Source organism: Panthera leo, chromosome C2 (genome assembly GCF_018350215.1).
Source record: "Panthera leo isolate Ple1 chromosome C2, P.leo_Ple1_pat1.1, whole genome shotgun sequence".
Classification (NCBI taxonomy): domain Eukaryota; kingdom Metazoa; phylum Chordata; class Mammalia; order Carnivora; family Felidae; genus Panthera; species Panthera leo.
Window position 1 is genome coordinate 151,130,978 of NC_056687.1, and position 23,812 is coordinate 151,154,789.

General features: G+C 47.7%; 1 long non-coding RNA gene across 3 annotated transcripts; it reads left to right on the forward strand.

Moving 5' to 3' along the window:
• Positions 1–888: 888 nt before the first annotated feature.
• Positions 889–13,661, forward strand: LOC122229723. 3 transcript variants are annotated; one of them, XR_006207117.1, is made up of 4 exons: positions 889–1,429; positions 7,228–7,449; positions 7,603–8,906; positions 10,319–10,402. It is a non-coding gene; the product is annotated as an uncharacterized LOC122229723 (long non-coding RNA). The 3 variants fall into 3 exon arrangements; XR_006207118.1 differs by lacking the exon at positions 10,319–10,402 and adding an exon at positions 12,369–13,661 and having other exon boundaries at positions 7,228–8,906; XR_006207116.1 differs by having other exon boundaries at positions 7,228–8,906.
• Positions 13,662–23,812: the final 10,151 nt, after the last annotated feature.

The following is a 23,812-nucleotide window of genomic DNA, read 5'->3' on the forward strand; positions in this document are numbered from 1 at the left end:
ATTGCAACCTTGGGGTCATAAAACTTTCAATGAAACTTTAACTTGTTTCTGGACTCCCACGAAAAGAGGGAAACATTCTTCTGGCTTGAGAAGTAAAAGTGGAGAGACAAACACTTTCATGTGTAAATGAACATTCAATTAGTATCCTAAGAAACGGTCGCTCATCCATTTTGCTGAATAAGACAGAATAGAGAGAAAATAGGGAAGTTCACTGAAAACCCTAAATAGCAATGATGTTGGTGTCTAAATAAAGGAAAGCACATTTGAAAAAGACAGTTGGCCCTAACAGCACAGCTGCGGCAAACCCACGACTGCTTCTGAGCTCTGGGCTTCCCCAAAGTGGAGGGAAATGGTGGACCCCAAAGGCAGAGAGACATCTGTGACTGAGTCCCAACATATTAACTCTGTCACCTTGGGCAAGTTACTTGACATCTCTGAGGCTCAGCTTCCTCATCTGAAAGAGAAGAATAAAAGTGGGGCTCACCTCCTCGGATTATCATGAAGATTTCGTAGGATTGCCTCCACAACGCACACAGTGCATGCCTAGCAGAGCAAACTCAAATAAATGGTGGTGACTATTGTTATTTTTTACCTTCTTCTTCTTATTAGATTGAACCTTTCCCAGTGAAGAAACTCATGCTCTCTTGTCCATGACTCCTTGCTCTCCTGAGTCCCAGAATCACAGAATTTTAGGTGCAGGTAAGGGGCAGGAGACCCAGAGAGGGCCCGGGGCTGGTCCAAGAGGTAGATCTCTTGAATCCAAGTCTATGGATTTTTTTTCCCCATCTCAATAACAATACAGACCAATCCTATGATAACTGTAGTTAACAATACTGTGCTGCATATTTGAAAGTTGCTACGAGAGATTGAGTTGCTAATAAGATTTTTAAAGTTCTGATCACACGCACAACGTTATAACTGTGTGAGGTGATAAATGTCTTCACTAACTTTATTGTGGTAATCACTCTGGAATATATTCGTGTATAAAATCACTATTTTGCACACCTTAAACTTACAGAATGTCATCTATCAATTATACCTCAATAAAGCTGGAAAAAGATACAGACCAACCCTGCCTCCAAGAGCAGAGAACACAGGTGGGCATGCAAAAGAAAAAAAAAAGAAAAATCCAGAAGGAAGGTCTACAGGTGGATGACTGAGGCAGGGAGGGGAGATCTGCCCTCCAGAATGCCGAGTTTAACAGAATCAAGCCAATCACAATGACCGGTGCAGCCTGCGTGGGGCAGCTTTTGGTGACAGCTGTTCTGTGACATCAGTATCTCTAATGACGATGGTCACCAGACAGCGGCTTCTCAGCCAGGATCCCCAGGGGCAAATCTAACAGCAGAATCTGGGTGGTAGACAGAGCCTCCGCTGAGAAGGGCCACTGTCCAGGGATGGCAATCCACTGTGTCTGCAGTATATACAGGTCAGGTGAGCTTCCCATCGTCTCTCTCCGAGAGTCTACCCCTGAGCACCCAGGGAGAGAATTCACCTCTGGCCCCGCGAGGCCAACAACTGCGCACGGGGACATGGCAACTTGACTGAGAGGTCCACCTTGGGAACCACCTGATCCCTAGATGATGTCTCATTAATGCCCTCCAAGTTAGGGTAGTCTGTCCCAACTGAGAAGTTAACTTTCTTCTCCACCCACACCCCACTCCCCTGGCCCACAGGGAGCACTTTGGTTTCAACATGACTTGTAATGTTGTTTGCTTGACTAGCTAAGTTGGCAACCCTATGGTGGGCCACCCGCAAGTGGTATTATGGGAGAGCGGGCGACAAAAGTATTTCTTAGCAAATGAGGACATACCCAGTTTCTCTTCAAGACACCCTCCATCCATAGGAGGGCCAAGTCGTTTTCTCAAGGATACGGGCGCCACGTTTCCATTTCTGTTGAATAAGACAGCTGTTAGGCAACAGCCACCGTTGTTCCTCCACAGACACACCCAGACGCTTGAGAAACCACAAAACATGCTCAGCAGGAAAATTACTCTTTGACTCCGTATTTCCTCCTTTATTTAGGTAGGAACCAAAATACATTTTAATTTGCATTTGAGTACTCGGTCTTAAGAGTGTTCCATTTTCAATGTGTTTGTTTTATATTCTTTATGACTTTTTTCTGGACGTAAGAGAAATGCCTGGTCACAGAAAATACAAAACAATAAATGAATAAAAAGTTAGAATTACACAATATTTGCGGGGTGCCTGGGTGGCTCAGTCGGTTAAGTGTCCGACGTCCGTTCAGGTCAAGATCTCACGGTTCGTGAGTTCAAGCCCCAAGTCGATCTCTGTGCTGACAGCTCAGAGCCTGGAGCCTGCTTCTGATTCTGTGTGTCCCTCTCTCTCTCTGTTCCTCTCCCACTTGCACTCTGTCTCTCTCTCTCTCTCAAAAATAAATAAAGATTAAAATAAATTTTTTTAAGAATTACACAATATTTCATCTCTCTAAGAATTGTCTAACACAGACATGGTTTTCTGCCATGTTATTCTCTGCAGATATAAATTTCAGAAAAGATTTGAGATCATAACATGCATATAGTTTACCTTACATTTTTCACTTAACATTATAGCATAAACATTTTCCCATGTATTAAACTCAAACATGGTTTTCAGTGATTACACATCAGTCCATTCAGACTTTAGCCAAACCCCTACCGATGGACACAGAGGCAACATCCAGTTTTCATTATTATGTACAACACTGTGTTAAACATAAATCTTTGTGCGTATCTTTGATTGTATAAGAGGAATTATTGGATCAACGGATTAAAGCGTCTGTGGGTCTTTTGCTAGCTACTGCAACACTGCTTTTCAGAATGATGACACCATGTAGGTAATGCTCCAAGAACCCCACTCCCTGACTTTTTAATGTTTATTATTGAAAGACAGAGAGAGACAGAGTGTGAGCAGGGGAGGGGCAGAGAGAGGGGGAGACACGGAATCCGAAGCAGGCTCCGGGCTCCAAGCTGTCAGCACAGAGCCCGACGGGGGGGTCGAACTCACAGACCGTGAGATCGTGACCTGAGCCAAAGTCGGACGCTCAACCGACTGAGCCACCCAGGCGCCCCTCCCTGACTTCTTAGTGCACCCCCCACCTTCCCAAGCTTTGGGGTCAGGACATTACAGGCTTTTGTTATTTTATAAAATACTAGCTACTGACTTCAAAAATCAGAGAAAGAGAGAAAAAAAAAAAAAGACCTCTATCTCTGGGGTGCCTGGGTGGCTCAGTTGGTTAAGTGTCCAACTTCAGCTCAGGTCATGATCTCACTGTTCATGGGTTCGAGCCCTGCATCGGGCTCTGTGCTGTCAGCTCAGAGCCTGGAGCCTGCTTCAGATTCTGTGTCTCCCTCTCTCTGCCCCTCCCCTGCTCATTCTCTCTCTCTCTCTCTCTCTCTCTCTCTCTCTCTCTCAAAAATAAATTAAAAATAATTTTTTAAATTAAAAAAAAAAGACTTTGGGGCACCTGGGTGGCTCAGTCAGTTAAGTGTTCAACTTCAGCTCAGGTCATGATCTCACGGTTTGTGGGTTCAAGCCCCACATGGGGCTCTGTGCTGTTGACCGCTCAGAGCCTGGAGCCTGCTTCCGATACGGGGTCTCCTCTCCCTCTTTCTGTCCCTCCCCTACTTGCACTCTGTTTTGCTCTCTCTCAAAAATAATAAAAATAAACATTAAAAAAAATACTGCCATTCCTGAGAGAAGGTAATAAGACTGTTATTTAGGAGAGAGAAAAGGAAAAAGAGACCAGGGGGGGTTTATTTTTATTTGTTACTTTTTAAGTTTATTTATTTTGAGGGGGAGAAAAAGCATGCACACGAGCAGGGAAAGGGGCAGAGAGAGAGGGGTGGGGGGAGAGAACCCCAAGCAGGCTCCGGGCTGTCAGCACAGAGCCCAAGGTGGAGCTCGATCTCGCAACCTGGGAGATCATGACCTGAGCTGAGATCAAGAGTCAGATGCTCTGCCGACTGAGCCACCCAGGCGCCCCAAGACAGGGGATTTTTACAAGTGAACGACAACATCACAAAATCCGTTGTTTTAAGGAAAGACTGTGTAGTGCTTGGATTAAGGGGGCACAGGAGAGGCTATCTGAGTCGTAAAACATCTGGGGGAAGGAGGAGTGGGGAGTCACCGTTTCATAATCAAGGACTAGAGTTTTGGTTCTACAGAATGAAAGAGCTGTAGAGACGGAGGGTGGTGATGGTCGCATATCATTAGGGAGCGCACTCAATACCACTGATCTGCACACTTGAAAATGGCTGAGACGGTACATTTTATGTATATTTTAGCACAAGAAAATGTGGGAGAGAAAAACTCCAGCAGAATCGAGGAGGAAGGAGGTGGTGACACTGCTTCTGGGGGTGAGGGCGGGGAGGGTCTTAGGGGGAGAAGTAGGTCTGAAGAGGGCACCCAGAGAATCCCGGTGCACCTTGAGGGTTTACAAAATTCACATCTTTTTTTAATGTTTCTTTATTTTGAGACAGAGAGACAGAGCGAGCATGCACATGAGTGTGGGAGGAGCAGAGAGAGAGGGAGAGAGAGAATCCCAAGCAGGCTCCACACCGTAGGTGCAGAGCCTCACTCAGGGCTCGATCCCACGAACTGTGAGATCGTGAGCTGGACCGAAATCAAGAGTAGGACGTTCAACCGACTGAGCCCCCCAGGCGCCCCCGAAAGATTCATGTCTGTCCAAGATAAACAATCTGCAAAAGGCAACCGAAGGGAGAATTCATTCCAGATTTAGCCTAGTTGGTGGCAGGGAAGTCTGTTTTCAACGCAGCCCCTGCCATTTTGGATAGACTTCGAAGTAGCTGTCTCAGTGTCAGGGAGAGCTCGTTAACCTGCAAAAGGAGAAAAGGAAAAAACGAAAACAAAAACAAAAAACAAAGCACCCACGACTTTATTTCCATCTCTAGTAAATTCTCTCCAGGATGCATTTCGCAAACTGTGTCTACCTTATCCAGCAGTGAATTTCTTAGAAATCCAAGCCGTAGTGGCTTTCAGATGCCCTAGATCTTGGGCTTCTGCCAGCAGATCCAATGCTCAGGTCAGCCAGGGAAATCCATCGATGCCAACTCCAAGAACCCTCTGGTGAATCCAGGTAGCCCTCTTTGGGGGCTGGAGGATGCCCAGCTGGGAAGCTGGGAAGCCCGGTACCAAAAAGGCTGATTTACATCTTTATCGGGAAGGGAAAAGTGCCCATTTCAAGGCACCTTATTTCGCTGAGAAGTAGAGGGAAGCAGAAAAGAATTCCCACAGGCTCCCCAAACCGCCCCCCCTCCTGCCTACATGCAGCCGTTTCCCACTTGCGTTTCTTCCTCTCTGGTCTCCGTGGAAGGATTTTCTCTGCTCTGGCCTAAAGCCAAACCCTCCACTTGTGCACGAGATCCGTTCCCTCCTACCTCCTCAAGGGTTGGATTTCTGCTTCCCTCCCTGCCGCGGGATTCCCAGTGAGCAGAGGAACAGGCCAGAATGCCTCTCATTTTTAGACCCTCCTCTGGACTCCGTTTCCTCCCCACTTCTGTTCTTGTTCTGATCTCTTCTCCATTTAGAGACACCCAAGGGGCATCTCCAGCCCCTGGGCCCCCAGCCTGCCTTGCGCTTCTTCCCCATCACTCACCCAGACACTCCTGGCAAAGTCCTGGATGCTGTCCGCGTGGCTAGGTCAGCGGGTCCACGATCTGGCCCACCCCCACTGACCTATGGGCAGAATTGACAAAGCTCAGCCCTCCTTCCTCCTTGAAGCACCCTTTCCATTTGGTCCTGGAGATGCCACTCTCTCTGCTGCTTATCCCTCACGGGCTGCCCTTCCAGTCTTCTTCTCTGGTTCCTTTCTGCCTCCCTGACCTCCAAGCATCAAGGGCCTTGAGATGACTTCTATCTACGCTCCCTCCCCCGGAGAGCTCAGCCAGCTGCAAAGCTGTAACCACCTTCTCTCTGCACTGACAACATCCAGATGGTTTTCTCCAGCCCAGACTGCTCTGAAGTCCAGACGTGTATGTTCAGTTCCCTGACCACGTCCCCCGGATAGACAACAAGCGTCTCCTGGCACTCATCACAGAACGCTGCAGTCTTCACTGGCTCTGTAAACGACAAGTCCATTCTTCCGGTTGCTCTGGCCAAAAACCTTGGCGTTCTCCTGGACGCCCCTCTTTCCCTGAGCCTCCATTCCCAACACACCAGAAGATTCCAGCCCGCACTTTTTTTTTTTTTTTTCAAATCGATTCTGTATCAGATTTTCTGCCACTGCCCCATCGTCCCACATGCCACCGTCTCTCCCCTAGACGACTCCACAGGCTCCCCTGTCTCTGCTCCCACTCCACAGTCCATTCTCTGCCCTGGCCCCAGGGGTCATCTTAAATGTTTCAGTCGGATCACGTCACTCCTCTACTCGACATCCCCCAACGGCTCCCTCCTCCCCTAGGATGAACCCAAACCCTCTTCTGAGATCTAGGAGACCTGCAGGACCTAGCCCTAGCCTCCTTTCCAGTCTCGTAGCCCAAGACTTTCCTCCCACACTCTGTTGAGTCACACGGGCCCCCGAGCTCTTCCGGAAACAGGCAGAGCTCTTCCCTACCACAGGCCATTTGCACTTGCCCCTTTCTCTGCCTGGGAGACTCTTCTGGGGGGAGCCGGTGGGTAGCCTCTTTTATCAGATCTGTGCAGGGCTCACTGCCTGGCTTCACTCAGCCTCTGCTTCAGTATCACCTCCACAGATAGGCCTTCACAAATCTCCCCATTTAAAACAGAGCCGCACATGCATTTTCACCCTCCCCCTATTCCTGGATTTCTTTGTTTTCTTACCCTTATCTCTCCCTGACACTATATTAGATATTTGCCTATTTCTTCTTTTTTTTTCTTCAAATTTTATTTTTAAGACAGGGAGTGCAGGGACACCTGGGTGGTTCAGTCGGTTAAGCATCCGACTTCAGCTCAGGTCATGATCTCACAGTCCATGAGTTCGAGCCCCGTGTCGGGCTCTGTGCTGGCAGCTCAGAGCCTGGGCCCTGCTTCTCATTCTGTGTCTCCCTCTCTCTCTGCCCCTCTCCAACTCATGCTCTGTCTCTCTCTCTCAAAAATAAATAAACATTAAAAAAAAATTGAAGAGCTTGTTATGGAGGAAATAGAATCATCTTTTGTCTGTCATTGATGCTACAAATATTGCTCCCCGATGTCACCTACTATTTTTCTACTTCAAACGTCAAAACTCACAGTGGTTTCTCTTTTCAGGTGACCCTGCCTTGTAGTTGATGGAGATCCCTCCCCCCATTCTGTCAAGGTTGTGTTGAGTCCTGCTTCGTCTGTGGTGTTATTTGGCATTTTCACCTTTTCTTATGCATTCGGTCGCATTTTAATGAAATATTGCAAGGGGCCGCCCCAGAAGCTGCTAGCCAGACGCCATTGAACCCTAAAATGACTCTCGGCTACAGCATGGTTCTCGTGGTTATTAATGTAAGTTGATCAGAGGCCGCAGAAATGACACTGCATTAATTCATCGCTGCTCAAAGCATGGGCGGATACACGCAGGCTGGGGAATGACGGGCATGGGACGTCGATGCCAATTCTTTGGAGTATTTATCACACTTGGTTTGGTTACTTCCTAAGGGCATCCAGGTATTTGACTTGAAGAGGCACGAACCAGTAAAACGGCAGCAGAATCTCATGGGAGGGAGGATTTTTGAAAATGCTCTGCGTAGGGATGGTGCAATTCCAACAGTGAAGACTTGAGACTGTGTCTGAAATCTTCTGTACCTTTACTGGCCACAGAGGACAGCGAGAGCACCTTGTGCAGACCCTAAATGTATTGTCAGAGCAACCCGAGGAGATATAAGGAGCCCAGGTGATCAACCTTAGTCTTCCAGGAAGTTCTAATCCACTCACCCTGATCACTTTTGGCCACTCCCAGGCTAAGGCAATACCCGCTCCACAGACTCTCTTCTCTTTCCATGTATTCCAGATGTACTGGCCCCTGGACCAGCATCTCTGCTCCACAGAGCCTTCAGCGAGGTCAGACGGACCCCAGGGCCATCTTGCTACTCTCTTGTCCATGAGGATCTACCCTCATCCCTCCCGATGAGCCTGGACTTGGAAGATAAGCATCACTGCTCGGACAGTGTTGGGCTTTGGAAGTTACTTAACTGCTTTGGGTCTTAGTTTACTCATCAGAACAACGGGATGTTGATGCTATGTTTGGAGGAGAAAACGAGAGATCACAGCGCAAGCAGCTTGTGTTGGCCCCTATCCCTTTTCCTCTGTCCTGCTGCCCCAGAGGGCCCAGTCCAGCCATCTTTACCTCAGGCCCTAATGGCCTTAATTCCAGTGTCTAAGAACCTTCCGTGGGCATCTCAGGTCTCTTCCCTCTTCGGGAGCAGAGCGGGGGTGAAGATGTGCAGCTTGGGACCTCATATACACAGGTATCCCAAGTAACCGATGGTGCTATCCCAAAATGCCTGAGCTGCATATGCAGATCTGGACCCACCACGGGTCCCAAGCAGGACCCGAAGTTTCGCCTGCATTTTCATGAACACAATTTTGCTTTCAATTTTGAATATGAAGGGTGGAGATACAAGAGTTGTTACTCTGCTCTGTAGTTAACCCGAGTGGGCCCTTGGAAACATACACCTTCTGTGTTTACTGACATCTGCTGGGTAAAGTCAGCAGCTGCTGTTTAGAATGTGCAAGATACTGATAAAGTAGTAAAGATTCACTGGGGGTAATATTATTGGGGGGGAAATAGTAATTCTCCGATTACAAAATGGACAGAGGACCCGAACAGACATTTTTCCAAAGAAGACCTACGGATGGCCAACACGAAAAGGCGCTCAACGCCACTCGTCATCAGGAAAACGCGAATCAAACGACTATGCCGCGTCACACCTATTTGAACAGCTAGTGTCAAAAGATAAGAGGTAAGTGTTAGCAAGGAGGTGGGGAAAAGGAAACCCTTCTGTGTGCACTGTTGGTGGGAATGTAAATCAGTGCAGTCACTATGGAGGACAGTATGCAAGTTCTACCGAAAAAATGAAGAAGAACTACCACGTGATCCAGCGATCGCACTTCTGGGTACTCACCCGAAGGAAATGAAATCACTCTCGTAATTAGATATCTGCACCTTCATGTTTACTGCAGCATTACTCACAGTAGCCAAGATATGGAAACAACCTAAGCATCCATTGATGGATGAATGGATTAAAAAAGGTGATGTAGATGATGGATAGATAGATAGATGATAGATAGATAGATAGATAGATAGATAGATAATAGATGATAGATAGATAGGTGATAGATAAATGATAGATAGATAGATAGATAGATAGATAGATAGATAATAGATGATAGGTGATAGATAAATGATAGATAGGTACATAGATAGATAGATAGATAGATAGATAGATAGATAGATAGATAGATAATAGATGATAGATAGATAGGTGATAGATAAATGATAGGTAGATAGATAGATAGATGATAGATAATAGATGATAGATAGGTGATAGATGATAGATAAATGATAGGTAGGTAGATAGATGATAGATAATAGATGATAGATAGATAGATAGATAGATGATAGATAGATTCAATGGAATATTATCCAACCATAAAAAAGAAGGAAATCCAGACATCTGAGACGCTATGGATAAAACTTGAGGTCATTATGCTAAATGAAACAAGTCAGACAAAGACCAGTGTTGTGTGATCTCAGTTCTGTATGAAATCTAAAACAGCCAGACTCATAGAAACAGAGAGTAGAATGGTTGCCAGAGGCTGGGGGGTGGAGGGAATGGAGAGATACTGGTGAAAGAATACAAACTCCCAGTTACAAGACGAAGAAGTTGAGGATCCAATGAGCAACACGGCAACTATAGTTCCCAATACCGTGTTGGACTTTGCCCAGAGAGGCAATCTTAAATGTTCTCACCAAACACAGAGAAAGGTAATTCTGTGTGGCAGTGGATGTGTTAACTAAAGTTACCGTGATAGTCAACTTGCAACATGTATGTGGGTCAAATCATCAGGCTGTACGTCCTAAATGTGTACAGTGTTACGTGTAAATTATATTTCCAGAGAGCTGGGGGTGAGGGGGGGAAGACAAATAGTGACTAAGTTTCCCCTGATAAAATCTTACCATTTGAGCAGGAGGCAACGTGAAGTTACAGGAGTTAGCTATAGTTAGCCCACTGAGATTTGTGAGCAGTATTTAAATATAACTAAAGAAGAAGGCACTTCTATAATTATGATTCATTTTTAAGGATGGATCATTTGCATGAACCAAATTTATTTCCCAAATCAAAACCCACAACTTGCTCCTTCTTTTTCCTAGTAACAGGATGATAAAGAAGGAGGGTGTGGGGCACCTGGCTGGCTCAGTCGGCCACGATCTCCCGGTCTGTGAGTTCGAGGCCCGCGTCGGGCTCTGTGCTGACGGCTCGGAGCCTGGAGCCTGCTTCGGATTCTGTGCCTCCCTCTGTCCCTGCCCCTCCCCACTTGCACTCTGTGTCTCTCTTTCAAAAACAAATAAACATTTTGAAAAAAGGAAGGAAGGCAGAAGGCGAACATGACCTGGGTGATGTTGTTACAGTGCTGTATCCACTTTGGGCTGCCCTAGTGCGGAAGTCACAGAACCTCCCGCTGTATCCCTGGGTTTCTCTGCTGCTTGCAGCTCTGTGCAATCCTACCTAGTAGCTACCCTTCCCTTCATCCCCTCTCTCCACGCACATGCCCACCAGACAGCCTCCTTCCCCTCTCCACGCCAGCCACCGAGCCAGGCAAGAGGACCGTCTCCCCTTCCGGTGGGTCTTAGCCCTCAGGTCAAACTCACATCCTCGCTTCTCTGCGCCACCCCATGGGCCCAGAGTTCACTCCGCTGCTTCTGTACCCCAGCCCAGCACGGGGTGTGCAGGTGATGGCCCTGTCTGCCTAGATCTGATCCCTCTCTCGGGGTCTGCTCCTTTCCAAGACCCTGCCCAGGAAGCAGGGCACGGATCCCCTTTGCCCCTGGACCTCACAGGCACTGACGGCATCTCCAGACCTCTGCCAGGAGGCGGGGGCGGGGCCTTGCTCTCTGGGACCAGCATCTATACATTCCCAGCCCCCTCCTGCCCGAGGAAACTTCTCAGAGCCTAGAAGGAAGGAAAAGAGGAACCTCCCCTCTCTACCATTGCCTAAGCAATTTAGACGTTTGGAAAGTAACCAGAAAAATATTAGGTGAAAATCCCCTTGCCTTTTCCTGCCCCACAGGGCCTGGCACCCAACCGAATGGGACAGATCTGAATGGATCCGGAGAGAAGGAGTGAGAGAAATGAAAGACCGTGTGCCCAGGGGGAGGGAGTGGCAGAACCTCAGGGCCATCCAAGGTCGGAGGAGGAAGGCTGTAGGAAGAGGAGTTAGGTAATGTGGGCGCTGTGGTGGCAACCTTAGAAACCGACGAGATGGGAAATTCTTCAGCCTGGGGAGGAAGAGGCTGGCGGCTAAGTGTGGTCCCCGCGTGGGAGGAGACGCCGGCGGAGACGTGGGACACAGGCGGCTGCAGGGGCCCCTCGGGTCCTGCCCCGCCCCACACAGCCTACCCTCCCAGTGGCGGGCTCCTTGCTGTCCCACACCCCAGGCCCTTCCGCCAAACAGCCTCTCCCTACTGTCACCCCCATCTGCCGGCCCCTCCAACTGCCTCCCCCTCCCCAGCGCTGCCTCTGACCTCCTGAAAAGCTGAGCTCCTGCTCCAGGCCACTCCTCCCCGGGGCCACTCCAATCGGAGGCCACCGCCTGAGGGAGGACACGGGGCTCGCCTTCACAGGGGGCCCTTTTCTCTGTGTCATCTCTACAAAAGCCCCCCCCCCCGGCCCTGATTGGTGGTCTTGCCCCAGCCCCCCAACCCATCACCACTGCCATACTGTGGCTCCTGGGGCCATGCAGCCAGGGGTGAGTGGGGCAGAGACAGAGCCCCGGGTTGGGCACACACGTGTGTCTGCTTACACGCACGCGCACACACACACACACACACACCCCTTCCAGGGACGGCAAAGAGGGGCAAGTTGGTACAAGGTAGTGCCGGTGGCTTTACAACCTGGAGGTGGGATTTTCTGTGTGCAGAGGAGGAAGAAGGCAGCCCCGTGAGAACCCAGGGGACCACTGAGGAGCTTGCAGCCAGCTGATGGCTTCAAAGAGCAGTGATCCTGGGGGCTCAGGAGGTCCTGTTGACAGACCGTCCACCGGCCCTCACAGTCCGGACGAGCCAAGCAAGCACGCCTGCCCAAAAGACCTGCTCCCGGTGGGGGCCTGATGTCTCGGGAGACGCACCCTCCCTCTTCCGTTGCTGCCCCCCTTGTCCACTCATTGCTTCGCATCCCAGCTTCTGTTGCTTCCCTTTCTTCCAGGTCCTTCCAGCACCGACTCCAAGAAGAGCAGGACGTCCCTTCACCAAGGCGGACACAAGTTTGAATCTCAGCTGAGGCGGGACCTGTCGTCCGAGCCCTCCCAGGACCCAGACAGGAGCCATTCGCCGGCCAGCAGGAAGCTGTCTTTTTGGGGTGACTGGCGTGTAGCTAAGGGAGCTGCTTCTGTGCAGAGGTATTTGCACCCGGCAACGCAAAAGAAGGAGAAGCAGGAGGCATCGGCCCCAGCCCTTCCCGGGAACTTTGCCAGACCCTTTGGGGAGCAAGACTGTCTCCCCGGATCCACGTGGAAGCCAGCAAGCCCGCAGCAGCTTGGGGGCTCCACGGTGCATCGCACCCAGCTCCCAGGAGACACGGATGCCAGGCAAACGGGGGGTGCCGTCAAACACATACACTTGTCCCTGACAAGTGACCCGTGAGCTGCCCCTGTGACTCCAGAAAGGCACAGGGAGAGGCCATCCCCACCCAGGGGAGCCCCCAGGCCCCAGACCACTGAGGGGCGGTGCTCACTGGGCCTCATATGCACCCTGGGGCGTCTGGGCCACAAGAACCACGTGACTCAGACTCAGGGCTCACCCGCGAACTTGTCTCAGACTCGGTTGCCCCAGGTGTGAAAGGGCACCGAGAACAGATGACGGGCAAGTTCGAGTCTCAGCGTGGCCATGTACTGGCCGCAAAACTCGAAGCGATTCACCGTATCTCTCTGTGCCTGGGTTTTCCAATAGATGTAACATTCGTTCCTAGTTGGGGTTTCTGCCACTTCAGGCCATCAGAGAGGCAGAGCCGGCCGGGGAGGGGCTGAGACGCACAGAGACACGTGCGGGGAAGTGGGGAGGCATGGGGAGCTTGGGGATTCCTTAGACCACCATGTAGATGTGTCCCCTGCTGGGCAGAGGGAGGACAGCTTGGACAAGGCCGCTGGGGTGTCAGGAGCCCAAGTCGCCACCAGAGGAGTCCCACGGCTCCCCAGGGTGGATCTGCCCCGGTGTTCCTACCACATTCATCCCTGGACAGGGTGCCACTCGGGGCCCGGCGGCCCGTTGCACCCCCAACCGTCGGAGGCCTGAGGGGGGTCTGGGGACGCCTTCCCACAGCACCGCCATCATGAGATTGTAAGGATTTGCTTAGTTCTGGCAGAAGGCGCTCAGCGTAGAGTTGGATCAGGCCTCCACAGCTGTCCCCAACCTCCAGCCCTCTGGGCCCCCTTTCCTTTTCCTTCTCCCTTTCTCTTTAAAGTCCCTTCCCAGGGACACCTGGGTGGCTCGGTCAGTTACGCGTCCGACTCTTGGTTTCGGCTCAGGTCATGATCTCCCGGTTTCATGACACTGAGTCCCGCATGGAGTCTGCTTGGGGTTCTCTCTCTCTCCCCCTCTCTCTGCCCTTCCTGTGCTCTCTAAATAAATAAATAAATAAGTAAATAAATAAATAAATAAATGAAGTCCTTTCCCAGGTCTGCCCTCCAGCCACAATCCCCAGCCAGAAAGGCGGGCCACAGAGGGGCAGCGGGTGAGGAACCGCAGGAAGGGCTTGGGGCGGCCTAGTGAGAGGAGAGGAGGGTAGCACCTGCTGTCCCACATGCCCCCTCCTCCCCATGCACAGTGTGGTCCCAGCCGGAGGCCGCCTCGGGAACCGCGGGCCTGCTTCCTGCTTGCGGGCTGAGCTCCTGGGTCTCTCAGCCGGAGAGGCCCGGCCCTCACAGCTCAGACCCTCCGCTGAAGAGGGAGGGGAGCTGGGAGCCTTCCGTACCCTCGCTCTCCCGCTGGCGTGGCGCAGTTCTATTTTACTGCCCACTGCCTGCCGGCCACTAGTGCGAGGACATTGATGTCCACTGCCAGGAGGAAGCCGAGGAGGCCCACACTTCTCCTTTGGGGTGTGAGTTGCAAAACTTCTCTTCAATCCCCAGCATTCGAAATCCTGTTTCTGCTTTCACAGCCATGTGCAAAATCCAAATAGTGTCTGTCTAAAAATCGACAGAAGGAGCTCCGACTTATCTGGAAAGGAATCCAAGGCCCTAGGAAGAGTCCTCTATTCCAGCTGGGACGCCTCTGGGTTTGATGGGACAGGAGAGGTGCCAGGAGGCCCTCTGCAGGATGACTCCCTCTCTTGTGTTTGCAAGTCAAGGAACCTGGCCAGGGTGCGGTAGTCTGGGAATCACGCACACCCAAAAGGGTGGCCTCGTGCCGTCCAGGGAAAGGCCAACATCCCAGGACAAACTGACTCACAGGAAGGAAGTATCTTTTGTGAGTGTGTGCCACACAGAGGCACCGAGCTAGGGAACCATGCCAAGGGCGCCTGCAGCCTCCAAAGCCCCTGGCCTGATTGTCACCCAACCACAGGGCAGCTCCCAAAGCCTGAGAACTCAGTCCCTCTGAGTCAGTCCCGCCATTGCCCACCTGCAACAGGTAAGGAAGTTTGGGGTACAGCTTCAAGGTGACAAGATCAAGTGCATGATCTTCCCCTGAGCTCATGCTTCCATCCCCTGAGAACATCTGTGCCTGGTTCCTGCCCCGGCCCCCACGAGAGAGCCTCTCTGGCCGAGCTGATTGGAAGCCCTGCTCCCAGTGGAAGAGTGTGTGGCAATGCAGAGTAAGCATTCAGATTTCCAGGAAGAGGACGTTCAGGCACATATCTTCAGCAGAAAGGCTGGCCTCCTAGAACTTTCTAGCCAACCCACCTGCCACCCAGAGCTGAATGGGATGGACTTTTACGTCATTCCACATCAAGGATCTCCCATTTCGTGGATTGGGGTTGGATCCCCGAAAGGCTGTATTGCAGGGACCTCGCCTGGAATGGCCCAGTCGTGAGGGTGACCTCTGTGCTCGATCTGGTGCACGTTCTGCCTGAAGGTGTTAAAGGTTATGCACCTGGACTGGCCCCTCCTCAAAGCCAAGCCACCAGCCGGTTGCCTTTTACCATGACTCTTCTCCCCAAAGCCATATCTGGAAGGCTGTATGGTGTCAGGGTGACAGGCAGGACCTCCAGAGGGACACAACCTGGTGCGAATCCCAGCTGGGAGACTTTGAGCCAGCTTTTAACACGTTTGGACACAGTTTTGTCCTCTAAAATGAGAATGACAGCAACAGCTTACCTCAGAGTGTTGTAAGAAATTTTTTTAGTGTTTATTGATTTATTTCTGAAAGAGATAGAGAGCCAGTGGGGGAGGGGCAGAGAGAGAGGGAGAGAGAATCCCAAGCAGGCTGCCAGCACAGAGCCCGATGCAGGGTTCGAACCCACGAACCGTGAGATCGTGACCTGAGCCGAAACCAACAGTCGGTCGCACATCCGACTGAGTCACCAAGGCTGTAAGAATTTGTGGGGAATAAGCTTAGGAATCCCCTGGGCTTACACCAATGGGTTAAGAAGACACAAAGAAATACAAAGTCAATAAAATGTTCACACCCGAGTTTGGGTAAACCAGATTGGCACTCCAAGAATAGGGGGGTGCAAAGACACCCCGAGAATAGGGAGGCACAAAGGTGCCAAGAATAGGGAGGTAAAAAGGCACCCAAAATAGGGAGGGGGTGCTGAACCCCCAAAAATAGAGAGAGGCAAAGGCCTGAAATAGAAATGGCACAAAGGTGCCCAATACACAGGAATAACAAGATTAGATATTCAGGGTGAAAACACCCCAAATTTAGTCCTATAGCAGAAAGCTGCTTTCATAGGAGAATAGGGCCAGGTTAGGTAAATTGGTGGATTGGACTTTGGACCGCTGGGCTGCAGGCAAAGCAGCCCGGAGCGGAGATGGTTAACAAAAGAAAAGGTGCCTTATTAACCCTGAGGTTATTCCCCTGTCTGTCTCATCCCCTAGGCTGGCAAAGATAAACAGGCACGGCGCCTCCTGTCTGCTGTTAACAACCATCTACCCATCTGCCCGACGCGTGGATTTTGTCTTATATTGACCCAAATCCCAAACATGGTACATCTTCAAAGCCCCCCTTTCCCCCTCACACCCACAAGTTGATGTTCCCAGTTTCTTTGTCTCTTTGTACACGCCCATCACGTTTGCAAGCCTTCTGATCTGAATAAATACGGGGCAAGGACCCTTATTCGGGGCTCTCGTCTTTTCCCGGACATTAGCCATCTCTCACTTCAGTCCTGCATCCGCTCTTTTGCTAGACAAGAGAGAACTTTAGACTCAGAGTCTACGACAAGAATGAAATGAACATTTGTGAAGTTTTCAGGCCCGGGCCTGGCACGTAGCTAACGTCTCCTGAACACCCTCTATGGTGTTGATGGTTATCTTTCTTGGACATGCCCCGCTAGCAGAAAGTGGCCTCGCTGGGATTCGAACGTAGGACCATCTTTTAGTTTAGAAAACTCCATTCCTTAAGGTTCAAAACTAAACAGCAGGAACTGAAAGGAGAGGCCACCTGCTGTCTCTGCTAACGGCCATGTAACCAGAGGTTTTTAAGTCACTGTGGCTTTTCCCTTACAGCCCAGCGTTGCCTGGGCCTCCCATGGGCTAAAAGCACTCAGCTCTCCTCCTCTCGGACAGAAATCATCATTCTAACCATGAGAATGGGAAGAGAATGTCAGAGGCACTCTGGGGAGACTCACTTCAAATTTTTTCATCTTTAGATTTCGAAAAAATTAAACCAGCCATTTTAAGCAGCCTGAAAACGGACTTCTAGAATATTTAACCAGATTAAGGATTAAGATTAAGAAAGGTGGGTTTTCTTTTGGGATGAGCACTGGGTGTTGTATGGAAACCAATCTGACAATAAATTTCATATATTGAAAAAAAAAAAAAAAAGAAAGGTGGGGATTTTTTTGTTCCCACTTTCCCCAACTTTTTACTTGGAAAAATTTGAAAGCTGAGAAGTCAACGAGTAATTATAACAAACACCATATAACCTTTATCTGGATTCACCAATTTTGATAATCTTCTACATTTGTTTGATCTCTTTTTATGGAGACATGCACACACAGAGAAAAAGAATACATTACAGGCATCTTGATATTGAACTCCTAATTATGTCAGCATATATCTTCTAAGAGGAAGGACTCCTCCCACATAACCACAAAACCATTTTCACACCCAAGAAAAGTAACATAGCTTCAATAATTTAATTTAATATACAATATATAATAATATAGTCCATATTCAAATTTTCTCCAATTTCCCCCAAATTTTCTTTTATAGCTTTTTTTAGAAATCCAAAATCCAATCGAAATTCAGCATTATATTTCTGGTTGATGGTCATGTTTCTAGTCATTGTTAATCTAAGGCAGGAGTTGACAAACTTTTTTGTGAGGGGCCAGATAAGTATCTGTTTCAACTATTCACCTCAGCTCTTTGTAGCACAAAAGCAGCCATAGATTGATTATATGTAAACAAATGGGTATCGATGTGTCCCAATAAAACTTTACTTACAAAGATAGGATGTGGGCCAGAGTTTGTCAAACCCTCATCTAAGACATTCCTCCCATCTTTTTTGCCAATAAAGACATTGATAATTTTGATGAATCTAAGCCTGTTGTCTTGTAGAATATCCCATGAACTAAGTTTGTCTGATTGTTTCTTCATGATTAGATAAGGTTAGAACGCTGGGCAGAAATCGAAGACAGATAAAACTGTGGACACCACACCAGGAGGCACACGAGGTCAGTTTCTCCCATTATTGGGAAGATTAAGTTTGATTCTTAGTGAAAGTGGCGTCTGTCCGATCTCTCCATTATAAAGGCACTTTTTCCCTCTTCGTAATTAAAAAGTAATTAAATTGAAGTAATTAAAAAGTGAGGAGAACCTTTAGAACCATGTGAATATTCTGTCTCAAAACTTTTCACCAAATCCTTTTAACATGGATGGTCCAGCCATTGATAATCCTTGCCTGGATCAACGATTCCATTGAAATTTGCAAAATTGTAATTTGCTAGTTCTAACGTTCCTCTACCTTTGCTTTCTGGCCTTGTAGTGGATGCGGTGGTTTGTTTTACTGGTTCCCCCTTCAGGACTGGGTGGCTCAGGGCTCTCTGCTAAGACCCTCCCCAAGAATCACCCACACTGGAAAGAAACTGCCTTCTCCAAGGTTAGTGCTGCTCCTTGAGGACGATCCTCATCTCTGATAATGCAGTGGGAGGGAATACAAAAGGTGCAAGCCCCTTGCCCCAACTTAGGACAACTCGGATGAGTCATCCCAACTCCAGAGCTCCCTACTGAAAACAGCTCCTGCTCAGCTGTGAAGACCTCACAGTTTACATCCCCAATCTGTCCAGTCCTGCTTTCCTATCTCCCAGCATGTTGATCCTGGAAGCCTTTCTGCACCCAAGTCTCCGTCCTCCAGTCTGAAAATACAAAATCCACCTTCTTGAAGGCATATACGATCTGAAAAAAGAGGAATACTCATGCAGGGACTAATTAGAATGCCAATGCCAGCTTTAGTCTTAAGAGCATTTATAAAACTTTGTGAAATTGAGTGCGGCTTGTTCTACTCAAGGAGCAAAGAGACAGACGAGAAACTGATAACTTGCCCAGGACAGTCTAAGAGGATAATGACCCTAAAGCTAGATCCCCAAAGGACTGCATCCGTAGTAAAACCATGACTAATAGGGACATTAACTCTTAACCCAAGAAAGTGAAAGTCTTGATCTTTAGTGTGGAACAGAGAAAGGAACTGTCTCCCTTATAATTTTTTAACCACATGCCATTACCTCACATGAAATTGAAGACCTGATTTACTCTTTCCCAGTGGTCAGCAAAACCTCAGATAATAACTTAATTTAAAGTGGTTTTGGAGGGGCACCTTGGTGGTTCAGTCAGCTGAGCATCTGACTTTTGGTTTCGGCTCAGGTCATGATCCCAGGGTCATAGGATTGAGCCCCATGTCGGGCTTTGCACTGAGCATGGAGCCTGCTTAAGATTCTCTCTCTGTCCCTCTGTCCCTTCTCTGCTCATGTTCTCTTTTTCTCTCGCTCTCTCTCTCTAAAATAAATGAAATGAAAAAAAAAATTAACTAAAAATTCAAAAGACAAGGTTAGCAGTAGAATAAATACAACTAAAGAGAGGATTAGAAAAGTAGAAGATAGAACTTAACCAAAATGCATGCCACAGAGACACAGAGCTTGAAAACATTAAGGAGAGATTTAAGAAAATAAGGATAATAAGATCATTTGAAACACTGTTTTGTGACTGAGGCTTACTTCTGCAGACCCCACTTACTTAAAGAAGGAGGGGCACCCAGGTGGCTCAGTCGGTTAAGCATCTGACTTAGGCTCAGGTCATGATCTCACGGTTCGTGGGTTCGAGCCCCACGTCGGCCTCTAGGCTGGCAGCTCAGAGCCTGGAGCCTGCTTCAGATTCTGTGTCTCCTTCTCTGTCTGTCTCTCCCCAGTTTGTGCGCACGCTCTCTCTCTCTCAGTAACAAATAAATAAACTTAAAAAAAAAATTTAAAAAGGAGAGTGCAAGAGGGATGAAACTTACTCTCCAGCCTCATCTGAAAGAGTAATACATTGTACAATTTTAAGCAGTGCGACATGGTGTTTCATGTTTTTGTGCCTTTGCATGTGCCATCCTGTGTGCCCAGAATTTTCCCCAGTTCTTATCTACCTTGTACTTATACTAGAAGACCCAACTCAATGTTACCTTTTTCTGGGAAGTCTTCCCTGAAGGACAGATTGATGCCACTAATATACCTTTTCATGACTCTATCTTTGAACTTATTGTACTATTTTGCAATAATTTGTTCACTTGGCCCAGATTGTGCCCATACAAAGGCAGAATATATTGCCCATACAAAGGTAATATATATTTTATTGATTTATACCAGTACTTAACAAGAACGGCAAATCTTTGTTGAAAGAATAAATGCCTGAATGGATCTTTAACGCATTAAGGGAAAATAACTGTCAACTATTTCTAAACCTAGATAAAAATATATTTCAAAATTTGGGTGGAAAAATTATGTTCAAAGAATTAAAAGAAAATTTGTTTTTAATGAATGAACCGATAAGGAATACCAACAGAGAAATAGAAACTACAAAAACAGAGACATGGATATTCTAAAATTGAAAATTACAGTGGGGAGCTGGGTGGCTCAGTTGGTTGAGTGTCTGACTCTTAATTTTGGCTCAGGTCATGATCTCACAGTTTGTGGAATTGAACCCTGTGTCAGGCTCTGCATTGACAGCTGGAGCCTGCCTGGGATTCTCTCTCTCTCTCTCTCTCTCTCTCTCTCTGTCCTGCCCCTGCTCTCTCTCTCTCTCAAAATAAATAAATAAACATTTTAAGAAAAGAGTATGAAAATTACAATAACTGAATTCTTAAAATTCATTTGATGACATTAACAGCAGGTTGGAGGTATCAGAAGAAAAAAACAGTGACTTTGAAGGCAAACCAATCGAAATTATCCAATCTGAGAGAGGAGAAGAAAATAACGAGGAAAAATGAGAGACTTCAGCAACCTATGTAATCTTATCAAATTGTTTAACATATATGTAAGTGGGCTCCAAATTAGTAAAGAGGGGTAACTGGGTGATTAAAAATTCAATCTAGAAAAAGGCAAAGAAAAAATAACAAGAAACATAACAGATATAAAAAATCTAAAAGCTTAAAATATGTTAACAAACATTAGTCAAAATGCCAGTAATTGTAATAAACCTTGTTTGGGGACACATACCTAAGTGGTTAAAAAAAAAAAAAAAGAATAAAGCCAAACAAAGGAATGATTCATATAGAATTCAGGATGCCATTGCCTCTGGAATCAGAGCATACACAGGGGCTTCTGACATAAGGTAACATTTCCTCTCTCAGCCTGGGTAATCCCCCAGGTGTTCCTTGTACTGTCTTTCATAAACTCGAATATGTCTTTGTATACTCTTCTGCATGTAAGGTATGTTTCACAATTTTTAAAAGATCTTAAATTTTTTTTTTCTAAAATCAGCTCTGCACTCTTCTCCTTTCCTATCAGCCCAGGGATGTCTGAGTGAGAAAAAAAAAACGGGGGTGGGGGGACCACTCTTGTTCCTTTTTGTTTGTTTCTCCCCAAGACCTACGACAACATGGAAGTCTTTATCAAAAGGCACAGCTACGCCCTCTGGGGTTCCCAAGGTCAGGGCCAGGATCAATGGAGGAGGTTACCAGAAATCAACTCTCCAAACAACGTTTGTCACACGGGCAATAAAGACTTATGGAAGAAAATCTGGAACATTCCAGAAAGCTATAAAAAAGATCACCCTTGAGCCCACTTTCCAGAGATAAATATTTTACGGAGGTTTATTAACTATTACATACTTTCTTCTTGGTCATTTCATTTATGTGTTCAGCAAATACTTATTGTACATGCTCTGTGAGTCAAAACACAGTGGAAGGCCCTGGGGGTACAGTAATGAACAGGACAAGGTCACTTCCGTCATCACAGCTGACAAGCAGACAGATGACACATGTGAGCACCGAGACACCTAACCTGGCCTCGGAACAGAAGAGATCCATATAGCCTTCCCAGGAGAAGGGGACAACTAACCTGAGCAGCAAAAGGTACAAATAAGTTTTCTGAGGTGAAGATATGATGGAAGAGTGCCCCAGGTAAGAGAAACCGTTTGCATCGAGCTCTGGAGGAAAGAAGAAAGAAGAAATCAAGAAAAGAAACAGATCGGTGTACCTGGAAAGCAGATGGAGAGGGTGAGAGTTGGGGACAGCACCGGGCAAGGGGTTAGTGGCTTAGACAGACTTGGAAGGCAAGACCTTGGAAGAGGTCTTAGAGGACTCTGTAAGCCATAGTGAAGAAATGGGACTGCATCAGACAGGTAGCATGGGGCAACTAAAAAAGTTTAAGCGAGGTGATGATGCGAGAGTTAGAAAGATAACTCCAGCTGAAGTGCAGAGAGATAAGGAGCATATAAGGAAAGGGGCACGTTTGGAGACGATGATGATATTGTCTTGTGTATTTTGTGGCTATCTTCCCAGGAATTATTCCCCCTCCTCCTCTGTTTTATTTATTTATTTTGTTTATGTTTATTTATTTCTGAGACAGAGAGAGACAGAGCATGAACGGGGGAGGGGCAGAGAGAGAGGGAGACACAGAATCAGAAGCAGGCTCCAGGCTCTGAGCTGTCAGCACAGAGCCCGACGTGGGGCTCGAACTCACGGACCGCGAGATCATGACCTGAGCCGAAGTCGGACGCTTAACCGACTGAGCCACCCAGGCGCCCCCAGATAGTCCTTTTAAAGACTAGGAATTTCCCAGCCACCTCTGCCTCCAAACACCTTTGTCCAAGCTATCCACATATCCCACCTAGAGGGGCTCTGTCAGCCTGGGACACTGCCATTGTCCCATTCATCTTGGCTCCCTGATGGTCTCTAGATGATTGTTACTTAGAGGGTAATAAACAAGGACAGCATGACAGAGAGGACAGGATGGAAGGATCAGAGAAGTAAAGGTACCCGCTTCTACTCATACCTTGGTCTTGTCTCAACAATACTTTTTTCTTTTCTTTTCTTTTCTTTCCTTTCCTTTCCTTTCCTTTCCTTTCCTTTTCTTCTTCCTTTTCTTTTCTTTTCATTCTGAAGTAGACTTCACACCCTGAGATCAAGACCTGAGCTGAGATCAAGAGTGGGACGCTTAACCAACTGAGCCACCCAGCTGCCCCTCAACAATACTTACTTCTGATAGAATGCCATGAACACCAAATGAGTTAAATTAGGTTAGGTGAGAGCATGTATTAGCTTGAGACTTGTATTAGTCAGAATTCTCCATAGAAACAGGATCACTAGAATGTACATATTAGACATTAAATGGGTTTAATTTTTTAGTTTTTTTTTCAATGTTTACTTATTTTTGAGAGACAGAGACAGAGTGTGAGTAGGGAAGGGGCAGAGAGAGAGGGAGACACAGAATCTGAAGCAGGATCCAGGCTCTGAGCCGTCAGCACAGAGCCCGATGCGGGGCTCCAACCCATGAACCGCGAGGTCATGACCTGGGCCGAAGTCGGACGCCCAACCGACTGAGCCACCCAGGCGCCCCTATCCCATGGGTTTTATATGAGAGAGAGATTTATTTTAGGAACTGGCAAGTCTGAAATCTGCAGGGCAGTCCGGAGACAAAATTCTTTTTTCTCAGGGAACCTTAGTCTGCTCTCTTAAAAACTTGAACTGATTGGATGAGGCCCACCTACATTTGGAGGGTAATCTGCTTTATTCAAAGTCTACTGGTTTACATGTTAATAACATGCAAAAAAAAAAAAAATACCTCCCTTGGGCAACATCTAGCCCACCACCGTCAAAATGTTTTCTAATAATCTGCCAGCGGAAAGCTCCATTAGCTTCTTCCTCAATTTTGCTGAAAACACAAAAGACACCTCTTATCTGCCTCCCCTCTACAGACAGGAAGAAATTACAAAATCTCTCATACTCTTCCTTAACCCCTCAAGATGGTTATGGATTTTTATAAACAGATCCTTGCCTTCTACTCTCCTCCCAAGATCTGTC